We start from the raw sequence: 16722 nt of genomic DNA on the forward strand, positions 1-16722 counted from the left end.
TTAAGGCATGATAAAATGCAAAGATGTAAAGAAATCTGGCATTGTTATTGGCAATGGCAGAATTCGCAACCCATTTAGGGCCTCATTTTCTAAAGTATCGCAGGCCTGCGATACTTTAGAAGATGAGGGGGGCGGGGGCCAAATCAGGGGGCAGGCCTGTGCTAGCCGGCAGCGATCGCACCGTCGCAGTGCGATCGCTGCCGGTTTCGCACCCAATAGCGCCGCCATAGAAGGTGTAGCTATTGGGAGCGAAAGTGGACGCGAAAAGGCCCTTACCTTTTCGTCGTCCGCGGCGGCTTCGCGGAGACAGCCCCGGTGACGCCCAGACTCCTCCTCTTCCGGGGCCAACTCCGCCCCCATTTTGGTATCGCACGCGAAAAGGGACATTTCGCGTGCGAAACGCCCCTTACCGCCTGCGATACCCTTAGAAAATAAGGCCCTTAGACGCTTAAGGTCCAGCAGGCAACTTTAAGGCAGGCCATACTCCCCTTTTAGATTTTCTTTTAGTTTACTTTATAATTTACACCATCAATACCATGTACCACACATGTAAACCTCATACGTGGAGAAGTTTTGTTGGAAATATTCCTTTCCTTTCAGGGTGGGGGGAGGTGGGGTATTGGGGGGGTTCCTTCACAAAAGGGGTATCAAATAATACTGTCTGTTTGTAGTAATAAAGATTTTATGTCCATGTGCTGGGAAAAGAGTGGGATATTATATATTCCGTACATTTTGCAAGGTTTTGTACGACAACTATCGGATGATTATCCTTTGTGTAATCTTTCCTTCTCATTGTTTTAATATTTTATGATCAGTATGAATAAAGATATTAATTACAAAAAAAAAAAGCACTGGTCCAAGTACAGATTCCTGAGGCACTCCACAGTTTACTTTTTTCTACTGTGAAAACAGACCATTTAATCCTAAACAGTTTGCAATCCACGAAAGGACATCACCTCCTATCCCATGACTTTTTTGTTTTCTTAGAAGCCTCTCATGAGGGACTTTGTCAAACGCCTTCTGAAAATCCAAATACACCACATCTACCAGTTCATCTTTATCCACGTTTACTCACCCCTTCAAAAAAATGTAGCAGATTTGTAAGTCAAGACTTCCCTTGGTAAATCCATTCTGGCTAAGTCCCATTAAATCATGTCTGTCTAAAATGTTCTGAGATGCTATACTTTATAACTGTTTCCATCATTTTTCCCAGCAATGAAGTCAGGCTCAATGGACTACAGTTTCCTGGATCACCTCTGGAGCCCTTTTTATATATCGGGGTTACATTGGCCACCTCACAGTCTTCAGGTACAACTGATGATTTTATGGATAGGTTAGTAATTATATGTAATAGTTCTGAAAATTCATTTTTTAAATTTCATTTCCAACATCTAGTGATCCGCAGTGTTTAATCCATGCCTTTTTGTCTTCACCAACTCCTCAGGAAGAGCATTCTAGGAATCCCACCTGGAGTTTCATTTCATGTCCCCTAGTTTAATAGTTTCCTTGCCAATAAAAAAAGGTTCAAAATGTGTGCATCATTAAAACTTTCAGGTATATGAAGGTCTGTATCATATCTCCCCTGCATCTCCTCTCGGGTATACATGTTTAGATCCCTCAGCCTCTCCTCATAAGTCTTCCGATACAGACCCCACAACATTTTGGTTGCCATTCTCTGGACTGCCTCCTTTCTATCTCTGACCTTTTTGAGATACGGGCTCCATAACTAAATGCATCAATATTAAAAATTTCATATTCTCCAAAAATTGAAACCTTATTTGAATCCTCCTGTGTTTTGGACCATGATGCAATCCCTAGTTATGGCTAGATTATTGTAATTCAATCAACCTCCACAACCTTCTGCTTCCTAGGTGCATTGGTTGTTGAGCCTGCAGCTTTGGGATATGCAGTTTTGGTTCCTCCTCATCATGGGATGATTTCTCTTCTGCAGTTTCATCTTCATCTCCGGCAGAGATGAAGATGAAACTGGACCACAAGATGATAGCTAGATCCAGATTACTACAGCTACTAGACCCTACATCATGACTCTGATTTACCTTGAGCTGAAGAATCAGAATGCTGGTACACCCGATTTTATAACATGTGCGTGCTACTGCGCGCATGTTATAAAATCCGGGGTCGGCGCGCATATGGGGGTGCACACTTGTGCACCTTGCACGCGCCGAGCCCAAAGGGAGCCCCAATGGCTTTCCCAGTTCCCTCCAAGCCTGCTCCGAAATCAGAGCGGCCTTGGAGGGAACTTTTTTTTTTAGCTCCCCCCCACCTTTCCCCTATCTAACCCACCCCCCAGCCATACCTAAATCCCCCGCCCCACCTTGTTTCGCCGAGATACGCCTGCCAGAGGCAGGCGTATCTTGCACACGCCGGCCAGCAGCCGGCGCACAAACCTCCAGCACGGCCACTGTGCCGGAGGACTTGGGACCGACGCCCCGCCCTGGCCCGCCCCGCCCATTTTTGAAAGCCCTAGGACATACGCACGTCCCGGGGCTTGCGCACGCCGCCGAGCCTATGCAAAATAGGCTCGGCGCACGCAGGGGTAGGTTTTCGGGGGTTACACGCATATATTACATGCGTAACCCTTTGAAAATCTACCCCTCTATGAATAACATCAAGGCTAGACAACATAAAAAACTTCTGTACTGAATTTAGGCTGATAGCTGATTGATAACTATCAAGAATTTCATTGTCATTCAGAAACTGTATCTGGACAATGGACTCAACCACCTTCCCTACAAATGGAGTTGACAAAATTGGGTGGAAATTAGCAAGATTGCTATTGTCAAGATTTCTTATTATTTCCTACTGTTGAGATTTTGTATAGAGTTATGCATTTAGGGGTGAATTTTAAAAACTCGGTGCAGACCAGAACCAGGAGTTATGCAAGTACTTTCGGCCAGCACACGTGGATTTTAAAAGGCGCCCAAGTACACACATATCTCCCGGTAACCAAACAAATAAGAAGTTGAGCTTGGGCATGGTCTGGGTGGAGCATGAGTGGGACACGAGCATTTCGGGACTTTAACATGAAATGTGCGTGTAAGTATTTATACACACAAACGCGCGCCGGGGTCACCTATCACATAACTGTACAACTGCTATAGATGGTGTGTAAGTAATAAAATAAAAACTTCTAAGCTAGTCAGCGGGGTTTTAAGGGTTTGTGCTAACAGGGTAAAAGGGAGGTTATTTAACTAGGGGGTAAGGAAGTCCTAGCCCTTACCTGGGTGAATTGGGAATGAATTGGGGAAACTGGTAATTACATCGGTGCGTGTCTACTAAAATCCCCCCTCTTAAGCAGTAGAGGCGGGAGTTGCACACACATCCATATATAAAATTTTGGGCACATGTTAAGTGTGTGCAGCCTATTTTATACTATGGAGCATATACGCACGTATGTTATACTATGGCCATGTCCTCTGGCATAAGCTGGCATACGTGTGTTCATGTGCGCTCGTGCGCCGGTATCAAAGATACCGTCCTTGGCTGCAAAAACCCAAGGGAGACGTGCAAAATTGGAGTGAAATTCTTCTAAGCATGAAAGACAATCTTAAGCTGGCCAAACAGGTGGATAAAGCAACAGCAAAAGCCAGAAAGATGTTGTCTGTATAGAGAAGTGGACGGCAGAAAAGGGGAAGCGATATTGCCCCTGTATAGGATCCTGGGGAGATCTCATTTGGAAAACTATGTACAATTTTAGAGACAGCACCTTCAAAAGAATATAAATCACTTGGAAGGTAACTACTATAATGATCATTAGTCTTTGTTCTAAAGCACATGGGGATAGACTTAAAGATCTAACCATGTATACCCAAAAGGAAAGGTGAGATAGGGGAGATACAGGGGAGATACGATAGAGATTTTAAATATCTCAAAGGTTTCCATGCACAAGAGGTGAGCCTCTTTCAACTGAAAGAAGGCTCTAGAACGAGGGGCCATGGGATGAGAGTAAAGGGGAAGTTACAGAAGTAATCTTAGGAAATGTTTCTTTACAGAGAGGGTAGTGGATGCATAGAACAGCCTTTCAGTGAAGGTGGTGGAGACATAAACTATCTGAATTTAAGAAAGCATGAGATAAACACAGGGGATCTCAGAGAATGATGGGATTTCTAAAGCTAAATTAGTTGGGCAGATGGGCAGACTAGATAGGCCATATGGTCTTTTTCTGCTGTCATATTTCTGTGTTTCTAGAACAGAATGTATTTCTTTATATTTGATAGCTAATCTTCTTGCACAAACCACAAAGCAAATAACACTTAAATACTGTGATAAATTTCAGGGTTTCCAGTTTGATCTCCTTAGTTAGGTTATGCTAACTGCCATCATAAGGATAAAGACTGTGCTTTTAGGCCTAGCTAGTCACAGCTAAAAGGCAGAAGTATTGATATAGCTACAGCATGCTAGGAATATATATTTATATAATCTTTAATAGCAAAAACATAACCATATATGGAGGAAGTTAAAGTTGTTTACTCCAAAAACTGTCATTTCTTAGGAAAAAAGTAAGCTTATGCATAGGTATGAGCTATGCTGAATTAAGTGTTAGTTCTTGGAATTCAATGCACATTGATGAAATATTGTACATATTCATGTAGAGCAAGATATGCTGACCGTTGGTTTGTCCAGTGCTTCTTATCAGTGACTTAAGACAATGGCCATCCCCAAGAGGGAGAGCAAGATGGCCACATGAAGTGGGACGCTGAAAGCTGCTGTGCACATTCCTTGCTTTCTCCTTTGGAATTTTCTCGATGGCTCCCAAAGGGGAAGGTGAGGGTTTAAAACCCCCCCCCCCCAAACACTCTACCTTGTTGGCAGCAATTGATCACCACTTACACGTTCCAATCTGCAGAATTTGTGGGTGGTGGAGTCCACAATGTGAATTCCGGTGGAGGAGTGCCTGTTTCTTCTGGGGAGGAGGTTTCCTTCAGTTCCCGTGATCAAGCTTTCCTGCTGGTGCCAAGACGTGATCTCTTTCAGCTGGACGTTGCGGTGCAGGAAGATGATGCAGTCCGTGAGGGAGGGGAGCTGGGGAGGAATCAACATCTGGCTTGCCATCATCTCAGCTGCTGATATGATCTCCCTGATAGCCGGTACTTTGTGGCAGCCTCTTCAAACCTCATTAGTTCCAGAAGCAGGAAAGACCAAGGGTTAACTCTGACTCTGGATGTTTGTTCCAGTTTCTTTTGGCCACTCTTTAGGTAGTAAAGCATAGCATATTCCCTAAAGAACTTGTCTGGCATTATATGCCAATTGAGTAATAAAGGTAGTATTACCTGTTTGATATGATTTCTGATGTAAGTATTGTGGAAAATCCCTAAAATTGATTTACCCAGGAGACCCCTTGGCCTGGCTTTGTATACTTCTGTTTCTACCAATTTAAAAGCTTTAAAGAAATATTTGTATCACTAAAGAAACAGAAGGCTATTAGCTTACTTCCTTATTTTATTATCTGATTGTGCACACATAGACAATGCAGGGGAACCAGTTCCTTAGGGAATGTGCTATGCTTTAATACTTAAAGACTGGCCAATCCAAAATATGTGACATGAGGATTATAATCCACAAAACGTCTGCCTACTGAGCCTCAGATTGCTGGAATTTTTGTCATCCCACTTTATGATTCACCGAGTCATTAGAATGTCACTTGAACATTGTAGTGAAACTACACAAAACCTCAAAGGTCTGTATCTAAGCGCCAATGTGCAATTCCCATCTTGTATATCATATGAAAAACTGTGAGTCATTAAAATATATTATAAATCACAGCCCCTGTTTCCTGCAGCTGATTTTCCAGATGCTGGGGCAATTCTATGGCAAATTTGCATATTTATATATTCTTTTTATAATTTATAAAAATAAAGCTATTTTCTGACACTTCTATGTCCAATTAATTTGTTCAGTTCTTTACTAGAGGAAAACATATTTTAATGATTGGTGCCGGAAGGAAGGGGAGGGATCTCAGTGGAGTACCTCAGGGAGTGCTTTTTAATATAGTTATAAATGATCTGAAAAAGGGAATGAGGAGTGAGGTGATTAAATCTGCAGATGACACAAAATAATTCAAGTTGTTACATCACAAGCAGATTATGAGAAATTGCAGGAGGTCCATTAATTATTAAGGGAGAATTGCAGAAATCCACTCCTTATTCTTGGGATAAGCAGCTTGAAATCTATCTACCCCTTGGGATCCTGCCAGGTACTTGTGACCTGGCTTGGCCACTGTTGGAAACAGGATATTGGGCTTGATGGCAAGGCTTATATTCTTATGTTCTTAAGATTAGGCATCCAAATGGCAGATGAAATTTAATGTGGACCCGTGCAAAGTGATACCATTAGGTTCCATATTAGGAGTAACCAACCAGGAAAAGGATCATAGTGGACAATCCTTTGAAATCCTCGGCTCAATGTGTGGTGGCAGCAGTCAAAAAAAGCAAATAGAATGTTAGGAATTGTTAGGAAAGGAATGGAGAATTAAACAGCGAATGTCATAATGCCTCTGAAATTGCTCCATGGTGAGACCGCACCTTGAATACTGTGTACAATTCTGGTCGCTGCATTGCAATATAAATATAGGCAAACTGGGAAAGGCACAGAGAAGGGCAACCAAAATGATAAAGAGATGGAACAGCTCCCCTATGAAGAAAGACTAAAGAGGTTAGGGCTGTTCAGCTTGGAAAAGAGACAGCTGAGGGGGGATATGACCAGGGCCGGAGAGAGCAGGAATTAGGCCCATGCCAGCTAAGAAAAGTAGGCCCCTATGTAAGGTTCTGATGTGATACTTAATAAGAGAAACTGTTTTCTAAATTTCCCAAATAATTTTTATTTATTTAAGAAGGCTTTACGAGCTTTTTTGTTAGCAAATTCTTCAATTACAATTGAAAAGTCAAGTAACTGCTATATCACTATTCATATTCAATATAGCCAATCCAGTTAGTCGTTCTTGTCCCATTGTTGATTGCAAATAGGATTTAATTAATTTTAGGACCCTAAAGCTTCTTTCATTTGATGCCACCATTGCTGGAAGTGTCAAGAAAATTCTCAGTGCAATAAGAACATGCGGAAAAATATTAGACAACTTCAAACTCAATATCTGACTGTAAATTATTTTCGGTGACATATCATCAATTTTAAAATTTACATCAAACATTCTCTTAAGCAAAGCTATTTCATTGAGGAGTTCAACTGAAACTTGGTTTGCATATTGGCTCACAAATCTGTTAACTTTTTGAAATAATTTGTCTTCACTCAAGTTCCTAAAGTCCCATAAGAAATCAAAATGGTTGCATATTTCTTTAACTGCAGAAAATCGACGCTTAAGCCCATTAAGTACAAAGTCTATTATGTGATGGAAGACATTCACCATGAAGTAATTTTCTGCATGTTGTTGAGTTGAGTGTGTGGAACCATGATGCAAATTAAAGTTAGTCAATATACCTATTTTACTTCACACTGTTCGGGCTTCTTGAAATACTGTATTTTCCGCCGTATAAGACGACTTTTTAACCCCTGAAAATCTTCTCAGAAGTCGGGGGTCGTCTTATACGCCGGGTATCGTCTTATAGGGCAGCGCTTCTCACTGGTGTGTCACATGCTCCCAAGTCTCTCCCGCTGCTCTTCCTTCCCTGCTGCCGTTGCCGCTGGGCTATCAGCACGTTCAAGCCCAGCGGGAACGGCAGCGGTGCAAAAAAAAAAAAAAAAGCTGTGGCATCCGCGGCTGGCCTTTTCTTCCCCCCGACCCGGAACAGGAAGTGATACGCGGTGCGCGGGAAGGAGAAAGAGCCGTGCCGCATGAAAAAATAGCAGCGGCGACAGCAGCATCGGCCCCCGAGCAATCGAAGCAGCTGATAATAGGGAAAGGAGACAGCAACGTGAGCCTCCCGCGGCCGATGGGATTCTTCTTTCTTGGCCTGCGGGGGCTGGAGGAGGAGGCTGCAGCAGCTACCATTTGTGGGCGGGGGAGAGGAAGTGAGTGAGTGAGAGAGAGAGAGAGAGAGAGAAGCAGCCAGCCAGCTGTGTGTAAGTGAGAGAATGCATTTGATTGAGAGCATGTGTGTGATTGAGAGAAACTGGTCAGAGAGCTCATGTGTGTGTATATGTGAGAGACAATGAAAGTGACTGCTCAGAGAGATGACTGATGTGTATGTGAGTGTGAGAGAGAGAGAGAGAAAAAGCATGGAAGTGAGAAATCTGGGTATGTGAGAAAGCATGGGAGTAAGAAGCCTGATTATGTGAGAGAGAGCATGGGAGTGGGAGGGCTCTGTGTGTGTGCATGCATGAGAGAGAGACTGGTTGATAAGGTGACGGTGTGTGTGAGAGAAAGACTGGTGTGTGTGAATGTGAGAAAAAGAATGTGATTCATGGAATGAGAAGCCTGTGCACGTGGAGAGCGAGCATGGAAATGAGAGGGAGACTGGTGTGTGTGTGTATGTATGTGTGTGTGTATGTATGTGTGTGTAAAAGAGAGAAAGTGATTATGGGAATGAGAAGCCTGTGCATGTGGAGAGCGAGCATGGAAATGAGAGAGAGACTGGTGTGGGTGTGGGTGTGTGTGTGTGAGACAGAGAAAGTGATTATGAGAGTGAGAAGCCCGTATATGTACGGTAAGCAGAACACGGGAGAGGGAAGCCTGTGTGTGTGAATGGCATGAGAGAAACTGTTCAGGAAGGTGTCTGGTGTGTGTGTCAAAGACTGTTTGGGAAATGATTGGTGTTTGAGAGACTGGTCATGGGGACATGACTGGTATGGTGTGTGTGTGTGAGAGACATGGGCCCTAAGGAAGAGGAAGAGGAATAGGAGAGCTGCTGGAGGGGGTAAGTAAAGTTGGCTTTTTAAGTTTATTTTTCTTGATTGACTGCCATTTTAATTATTTAATATTATGTGATGTGTCTGCTTTTTTTAAATATTTTATTGGTGTTTGGAGAATGTTTAATAGTTTTTATGAGTTTTTAATTGTTGGATGTTATTCTGTTCATAGCTGTTTTGAAACATTTATTCTGCTTATTAGTATAGTTTTACAATTATTTCTGTGTGGGGATCTCTAGCTGCTTGCTAGTTCTGTTTTCCTAATAAGAGGTGTATTGGTTTTTAGGGCCTGATATACGGTATTTGTAGTGTTGCCCTTTCATAGATAGGGTTGCTCCTGTTTGAGTGTAAAATTATTTTTTTTCTTAAAAATGTGTATAAAAAGGGGGGGGGGGGGGTCGTCTTATACGCCGGAAAATACGGTATTTCATCCCACTTGTCTCTAAGCTTCAGATCTTCTTGTAATTGATTGATATTGTCTCTTTCTGCGTCCAATGTTGCATCACGACATTCCAATAGTAGATTTACCTCATGTATCATTGTTAGCACTTTAATCCAAATTGAAGCCATTAAAACACTTTCAAAACTGTCCAGATACTTTTCAATACCACCAAGGTCAGCCTTACATTCTGCTGTTAAGTTTGTAAGCTTGCTCAGCTCTTTTACAGCATTTCTAATACTTCCCAAATGCCGAGCAATAGCTTGAACACAATCTATCCTGGCTGACCATCTCATTTTGGACATTTGATGGAGGGATACAGGAACAAGTTTTTTCAGTATTTCCCATCTTTGTGAACTAGAGCTGAAGATATTATACATTTTTTGAATCGTTCCAAAAAATGTAATCGCTTCTTTACATGCCTCGGCACTATCCACTCCGACTAAATTTAACGTATCGTTTGCACAGCTTGAAAACAAGCAATTCTTATTTCTTTCTTTCAATTTAGCTTGAACACCATTGTACATGCCAGCCATATTGGCATCATTGTCATACGATTGACCTACACAGTCATCAAAGTTAAGGTTAGAAATAGATATATTTAGCTTTTTTTTTTTAATTTTGCCCAACAAAAGTAGGCCCCTTGAACATTGTAGGCCCGAGCCAAATGGCCATGCTGGCACCCCCTCTCTTCTGAAGTGGATATGTCAGAGGCTTATAAATAAATGTAAACTGGTTATCTATTCTTTAAAAAAAATACAAAGACGAGGGGACAATCCACGAAGTTAGCAAGCAGCACATTTAAGCTCTGGAATTCATTGCTTGAGGGTGTGGTAAAAGTGTAGTGTAGTGTAGTGTAGTGTAGCTGGGTTTAAAAAAGATTTGGACAAGTTCTTGGAGAAGTCCATATACTGTTATTAATCAGGTAGACTTGGGGAAAGCTACTACTTAACCTAAGCATTAGCAGCATGGTGTATGTCTTTTGTTTGGGATCTTGTCAGGTACTTGTAACCTGGATTGGCAACTGTTAGAAACAGGATATTGAACTTGATGGAACCTCAGTCTGACTCAGTGTGGCAATTTATATGTTCTTATCTGCAGATGCGAAAACAGGGTATCTCAGAAGAGAGAAATGAAAAAAAGATCTCAGGCAGGACGGTAACAGGATAAGGGATGGAGGAGGATGGGGGGGATCAGGGAGGAGAGGGAGGAGAGAGAAGGGGAAAGAAGGTCTAGGGTCAGGAGAGGAAGGAATGAGCCACTCACACCACCTCCATCTCATCAGTCCTCTCTCTCTCTCACACTCTCTTCAATCCCCTCACTCACACCCCATGCCCACTCACACTCCACACTTCCTTCAATCCCCTCACTCACTCTTTCCAAAGCACCCCTCTACCCTCCTTATACATTACAGCCCCTCCACTCATCTATCATACCCCACAGCACCTTCAATCTCTTCACTCACACCCTTTGGCATATCCAGTCTCCTCATTTACTAATTTCCCTGCATACCTTCCAATCTCCTCACTAATTCCCCTGCTTACCCTCCAATCCTCTGTCTCTCCCCTGCTTCCCCTATGATCATCACTTCCTTCTCTCCAATCCCCCCACCCCTCACTCACTCTTCCTCTTTCCACAACCACTGAGATTCTTTCACTCACTCTTGCCTCCCTGCACCTCACTATCTACAATCCTCCCTGCACCCCTCACTAGCTCTCCCTCTCTCCACAACCTGAAATTCCCTCAATAACACTTGCCTTCCTGTCTCTAATTCACTTCTTGCCTTCCAATCCCTCCACTTGCCATGCTCACTCTCCCTACAACCTCTGAGATTCTCTTAATCACACTTGCTTCCTTTCCTACCTCTCGCTCACTCCTTTCCCTCCAGTCTTCCTTGTAACCCTCACTCATTCACCCTCTCCCCAAAACCTCTGAGATCACCTCAATCACTCTTGCCTTCCTGTATCTTATTTACTGCCTCTGCTCACTCACTCTCCCTTTCCTCACAATACCTGAGATCCCCTTGTTCACTTTTGTCCCTCATTCCTCTACCTCACAGAGTGCAATTCTGTGCTGCAGGCTGTAACCTTCTCTTCTGCCCAGGACTATGAAGGAATAGGAGTCTTCCACTCTTTCCCTACCCTGCCTCAATCTCAGCATGCTAGGAGGAGGAGCACAGCGGCAACACAGCGCTTCAGTGCATGTCCTTCTCTTCTGCTGTCGAGCCACCAATGTCACGTTTTGAACCATGCAGCACTATAGTGTCTGGAAACAGAGAAGGAGGATGCAGACTGAAGCACTGCATTGTCATTGGACTCCTTTTCCTCTTAGAATGCTTAGATCAAGGCAAGGAATAGAGAGAGTGAAGGGACATCATTGCTACTACTACACAGCCTGGGTCTCCCGTGGCGATTCTGCAGGGACTGGGGCAGACCCATAGCGTGCCTATGGCCAATATGGCCAAGGCCATAGGCACCGCTACCAAAAGGTGCCATAGCGCTGCCATGTGCCAATCAGAGCAGTGTGGCTGGCGGGTCCTCAGCAAGAGAAAAAACAGCATGGCCCCATCAAAATTGACAGCGTGGTCAACGTGGCCTTAGTATGTGGAAAAGCAGCTCGGCCCCATTGCTGATTCTGGCAGGGCTGCACTGCTTTTCCACTTACTAAAGCTGCACTTACCAAACCATCAATTGCTTTGGGGCCGCGCTGCTGGTTCGGCTCCATGTCCAGAAGTCGTTCCCTTGGCCACGGAGCCTGAAGAAGGAGATTATTGCTGGCTGCTACGTCAAGGAGGAAGTGAGAGAGAGCATGAATGTGGGAGAGTGAGAGCGAGCATGTATGCATGTGTGTGGGAGATGAGAGGGTATATATGTAGGAGAATGAAAGAAAGCATGTGTGTGGGAGAGTGAGAAAGAACATGTGTATGGAGGAGTGAGAGAGAGCTTGTAGTGTGTATTAGAGGGAGCATGTTTGTGCAGAACTACCACAGTTACTCTCTGTTTGCTAATCCATGACAATTTCAGAGCATCTGGAAATCAAAAGTTCCAAGGTATGGATAATGGGAACTTTTTTAAAATCCTTATTTTAACTGTTAGATATTCTGTGATGTGTTTGTTTAGAAATATTTTATTGTTTGGAAGATTTTTATGAGTTTTTAATTATTCAATGTTATTCTATTTATTAATTGTTTTATTTATTTATTTATTTATTTAATATCTTTTATATACCGACGAACGTTGGGAACATCTCGTCGGTTTACAGAGAACAGAACTGAGCAACAGGCTTTACAATTATCGCATAATTATATGAGGAACAGTAAAAACATACATACAATAACAGAGTAGATTATACAAGTAATAATTAACTAAGTGGGATAACTAAGGTTATCTAAACGAGGGGGGGCAAAGAAATTCTGATAAATAGGAAGGATATCAACATTTGTAGGATATCAACATAAGAATATCAACATATATACACGTGTTTGGGAATAAAAAGTTCTTATATACAATATACAATATGCTGTCCTGATAAATTAACTTTACGGGATGCAGGGGAGAAGGGGGAGTGTTAAGTAAAGTGGAAAGGGGGTGGATAGGAGGTGGAAAGGAAGGGGGGGGGGAGAGAGGAGGAGGGAGGTTAGGAATTGGAGAGGGGGGTGCTAGTGACTGTGTGAATAGGTGTATGAGTGTTTGAAGAACCAGGTCTTCAGGTTTTGCCTGAATATTTTTGGGCAGGTTTCTTGGTGGAGGGAGGTGGGTAGTTTATTCCAAAGTAACGGACCTGCTAGGGAGAGGGCCCTTTCGTTTGTGGTGTGAAGTTTAGTAAGCTTAGGTGAAGGGGTGTGTAGTGTAGCTAGATATTGTTTTCTAGTGGGTCTATTGGTGTTGTGAAAGGAATTAATCTTTTTACTGATATGGTTTTACTAATTTTGTTTTATGAGGAATGGTAATATTTCTGTTTTTTACATTGTTGTAGTGCATACAGAATTTGGCTTGTTGTGGTTTACCAGTTCAGTTTTTGTATGTACATTTCTATTTATAGTGTATGGTCTCTTTATTCTGAATCTGAGGGACTTTATATGTTTTGCATGTGTAGTTTCTATGTAGGGATCTATAGCAGCTTGGCTTGATATATTTTCCTAATAGGGGGTGTATTACTATTTTAGGCGTGGTGTAATATTTGTAGTATTAACTTTCATAGGTAGGGTCATACCCAAGTTGCATTACAGGAGGCCTAATACTATAAAAGTTCCAAGTGTCTCTTGCTTTTTTGCATGGTTTTCTGATTGGCACCATAGCAGTGCATGTAAATATAATATACATATCATAAGTGATATTTTTACCTCAAAAGACTGTGCTTTGAATGTTCTTTTTCATGTAAAATCTGTTATTATAAATGAATAATTTTTAATCGTGTGGGAGGAAGGTGTAATGGGGTGGGTGGGGGTGCAAGGCTGTAAAGCTTTCCTAGGGCCTCTAGTACCCTTGCACTGGCCATGGGCATTGCTGTACAAACATTTAACAGTCTCCCAACTCGTGGTGTCATGTGTTGTGTAATGTGTGAAGGCGCAATTTTTCACCTGGCCATAGGCACCAAATTGTCTGGTTCTGGCTCGGGACTGGGGAATTCCGCAGGAAGGCCTGGATTTTGCAGCCCTTTCCACAGCATTACAGGAGACCAGTAGACTTGACTATAGTACTAAATAGTAAGAAAAATATGTTTACTATGCTACTTTTTTCTTGTACTTTAAGGGGTAGATTTTTAAAAAGCGCGCCTTCGCGTACTTTTGTTGGCGCATGAGGCGCAAACAAAAGTACGCTGGATTTTAGTAGATACGCGCGTAGCCGCGCGAATCTGCTAAAATCCTGGATCGGCGCGCGCAAGGCTGCCGATTTCGTGTAGCCGGCGCGCGCCGAGCCGCGCAGCCTGCCGCCGTTCCCTCCAAGGCCGCTCCGAAATCGGAGCGGCCTCGGAGGGAACTCGCTTTCACCCTCCCCTCACCTTCCCCTCCCTTCCTCTATCTAACCCACCCCCCCGGCCCTATCTAAACCCCCCCCTACCTTTGTCGGAGGATTTACGCTTCCCGGAGGGAGAAGTAAATCCCCGCGTGCCAGCGGGCCGCTAGCACGCCGAGACGCGACCTGGGGCGGTTCTGGAGGGCGCGGCCACGCCCCCGGGCCCACCCCCGAAACGCCGCATCCCGCCCCCAAAATGCCGCGCCGATCGGCCCCGCCCCCGACATGCCCCCCTCGAAAAACCCCGGGACTTACGCGAGTCCCGGGGCTCTGCGCACGCCGGTAGGCCTATGGAACATAGGCGCACTGGCGCGCAAGGCCCTGCTCGCATAAATCCGGGCAGATTTACGCGAGCAGGGCTTTTAAAATCCGCCCCTAAATTATGACATTTTGCTCTGTTGTGTTTATCCTTTTGATTCCTATTTAATAAACCAAACTATTTGTGCAGACAACATGCTTTATTCACTGGAACAAAGTCAAATCAGTCAATTAGATTCTGCATTTCCAAAAGTTTGGATCAGTCATTAAAGAGCTTCTCTTGGGGTGGAGTCAAGATGGCGGACTAAGCAGACGCACAACGCTCCTGCTCTGGCGTCCTTTTTCCTTTTTGAGATATTTCAAGAAAAAAAATGCCTGCAAAACGTAAGGGGAGACCCAGAGCTTACCCTTCTACCTCGGCGATCCCAACCGGACAGAGAACGATCGCGCAGTGTGTTGCTGGCTCCGGGGCAACAGGGCTGTCAGGTCCCAGAGGGGAGCGGGTGACCCGACCTCAGAGGAGGTTTCCCTCAGCCCATTGGACGTCCGACTTCCACCAGCTGCACATGCGACATCGACGCCGTGGCTGCCTGAGAGCCCCGAAGTGTTAGCACTCAGAGGGCAGTTTGAAGGGGGCGTCGTCGTTGGGAAAGCAGGTGCAGACCTCCGCGAATACAGAGAGACCCTTACCGGTGAGAATGATCTGGGAAGGAGAGAGGAACAGCGGAACCCTGGAGGTGAGGCCTCGGGGTAGGATTCCCTTCCCCACACCATGCGAGAGGTAACATTGGAACAACCACAGGTAGTTACTTTGGATTGCCTGTGGAATTTGTCATCTACAATGGCGAAGTCCATTTGGTATCCTGCCAGCTAGATACCTTAAATAATAACTTTGATGGACACAAAATGGAGGTTTCTGGAAAAATTACTGATTTGGAGACAGGACTGAAATAGGTTAAAGATGTACAGACATTATTGACACAAGATTGTGTAATGATTAAAAGAAAAAATGGAGAAAATTGAGAACAGATTAAGGCATTTAAATCTGAGGATTATCAATTTCCCAAGGGTTGTTGGAGAATTGCCTAGGATAACCGTGAATCGGTATATTCATGAAGTTTTGGAGATTTCTCCTGATAAGACTCCAACCCTGGAGAAGGTGTACTTCTTGTCTATACAAAGAAATCAACATATACCACCAACTCAAAATATGTTAGAAAATCTGACTGAGGTTTTGGAATCATCCACTTATGAAATTGCTGAAAAAGCAACATTATTGATCTCCTTCTTTAATGAAAGTGATATGGGAATAATCATGCGGGCATATTTTAAAAAGATCGGTGTACCTTTTATGGGATCTTGTCTTCGAATATTTCCAGATTTAACAAAAGAAACCCAACAGAAAAGAAAGAGCTTTCTAGCTTTAAAACAGGATGTATTAGATCTTGGTGCCTCCTTCATACTTAGGTTCCCATGTAAATGCGTCCTTAAGTATGGGAGGGATAGTTATATCTTTTTCTTACCAGAGCAGCTAAGGGGCTTTGTTGATGCTAAAATATTGGAACAACAGATGGGTAGTAGTCTAAATAGTCCAGATAGAGATACCTGAAGCTAGTTCGTTATTTCCTTATTGGTTCTTATTTTTATCTCCCTTGATTTTGCAGTACACCACCCCCACCTATTATAGTGGTCTAATGAGGTGTATTTAATCTGGGACATTTAATTTGGAAAATATTTCATTTTGTTGTGAAATTTTTGCCTTGATGTAATTCACCATGTTTCTGTAACAAAGTTAAGCTTTGTATATAATTGATTTAAAAAACCTAATAAAGAGAAAATGAAAAATAAATAAAGAGCTTCTCTTTCTTCTAAGTCGACCCTCTTCTCCTTATAAGGAAAGCACAGGAGATTTCTGCAGATTGCCATGTGTCTGCATTTTGCCAGTGAAAGTGATATGAGAAAAAGAGCTGGTACCGTGGCAGTACTGGTCAACTTTCAACAGGAATTCAAAAAAAAAATCACTCTAAAATCCTGACAGAATATAACCACAGTGCCCAGTAGGAGAAGCGGGCAGTACAGCACAAAAAACTGACTTCACTTTTTCAAAAGAACTGGGGCCCCATTCTACTGTTACAGGCCCCTCTGTCTCTCCCTTTCTAGGGGGAATAAAAGAGCATCCACTTAAAGGCT

General features: G+C 43.3%; 1 protein-coding gene across 4 annotated transcripts in view; it reads right to left on the reverse strand.

Moving 5' to 3' along the window:
- MINDY4 (MINDY lysine 48 deubiquitinase 4) overlaps positions 1-16722 on the reverse strand; it is a 459492-nt gene that overhangs the window by 415580 nt on the left and 27190 nt on the right. The gene's annotated exons all lie outside the window — the stretch shown is intronic.

This window comes from Rhinatrema bivittatum, chromosome 2 (genome assembly GCF_901001135.1).
Source record: "Rhinatrema bivittatum chromosome 2, aRhiBiv1.1, whole genome shotgun sequence".
NCBI lineage: Eukaryota > Metazoa > Chordata > Amphibia > Gymnophiona > Rhinatrematidae > Rhinatrema > Rhinatrema bivittatum.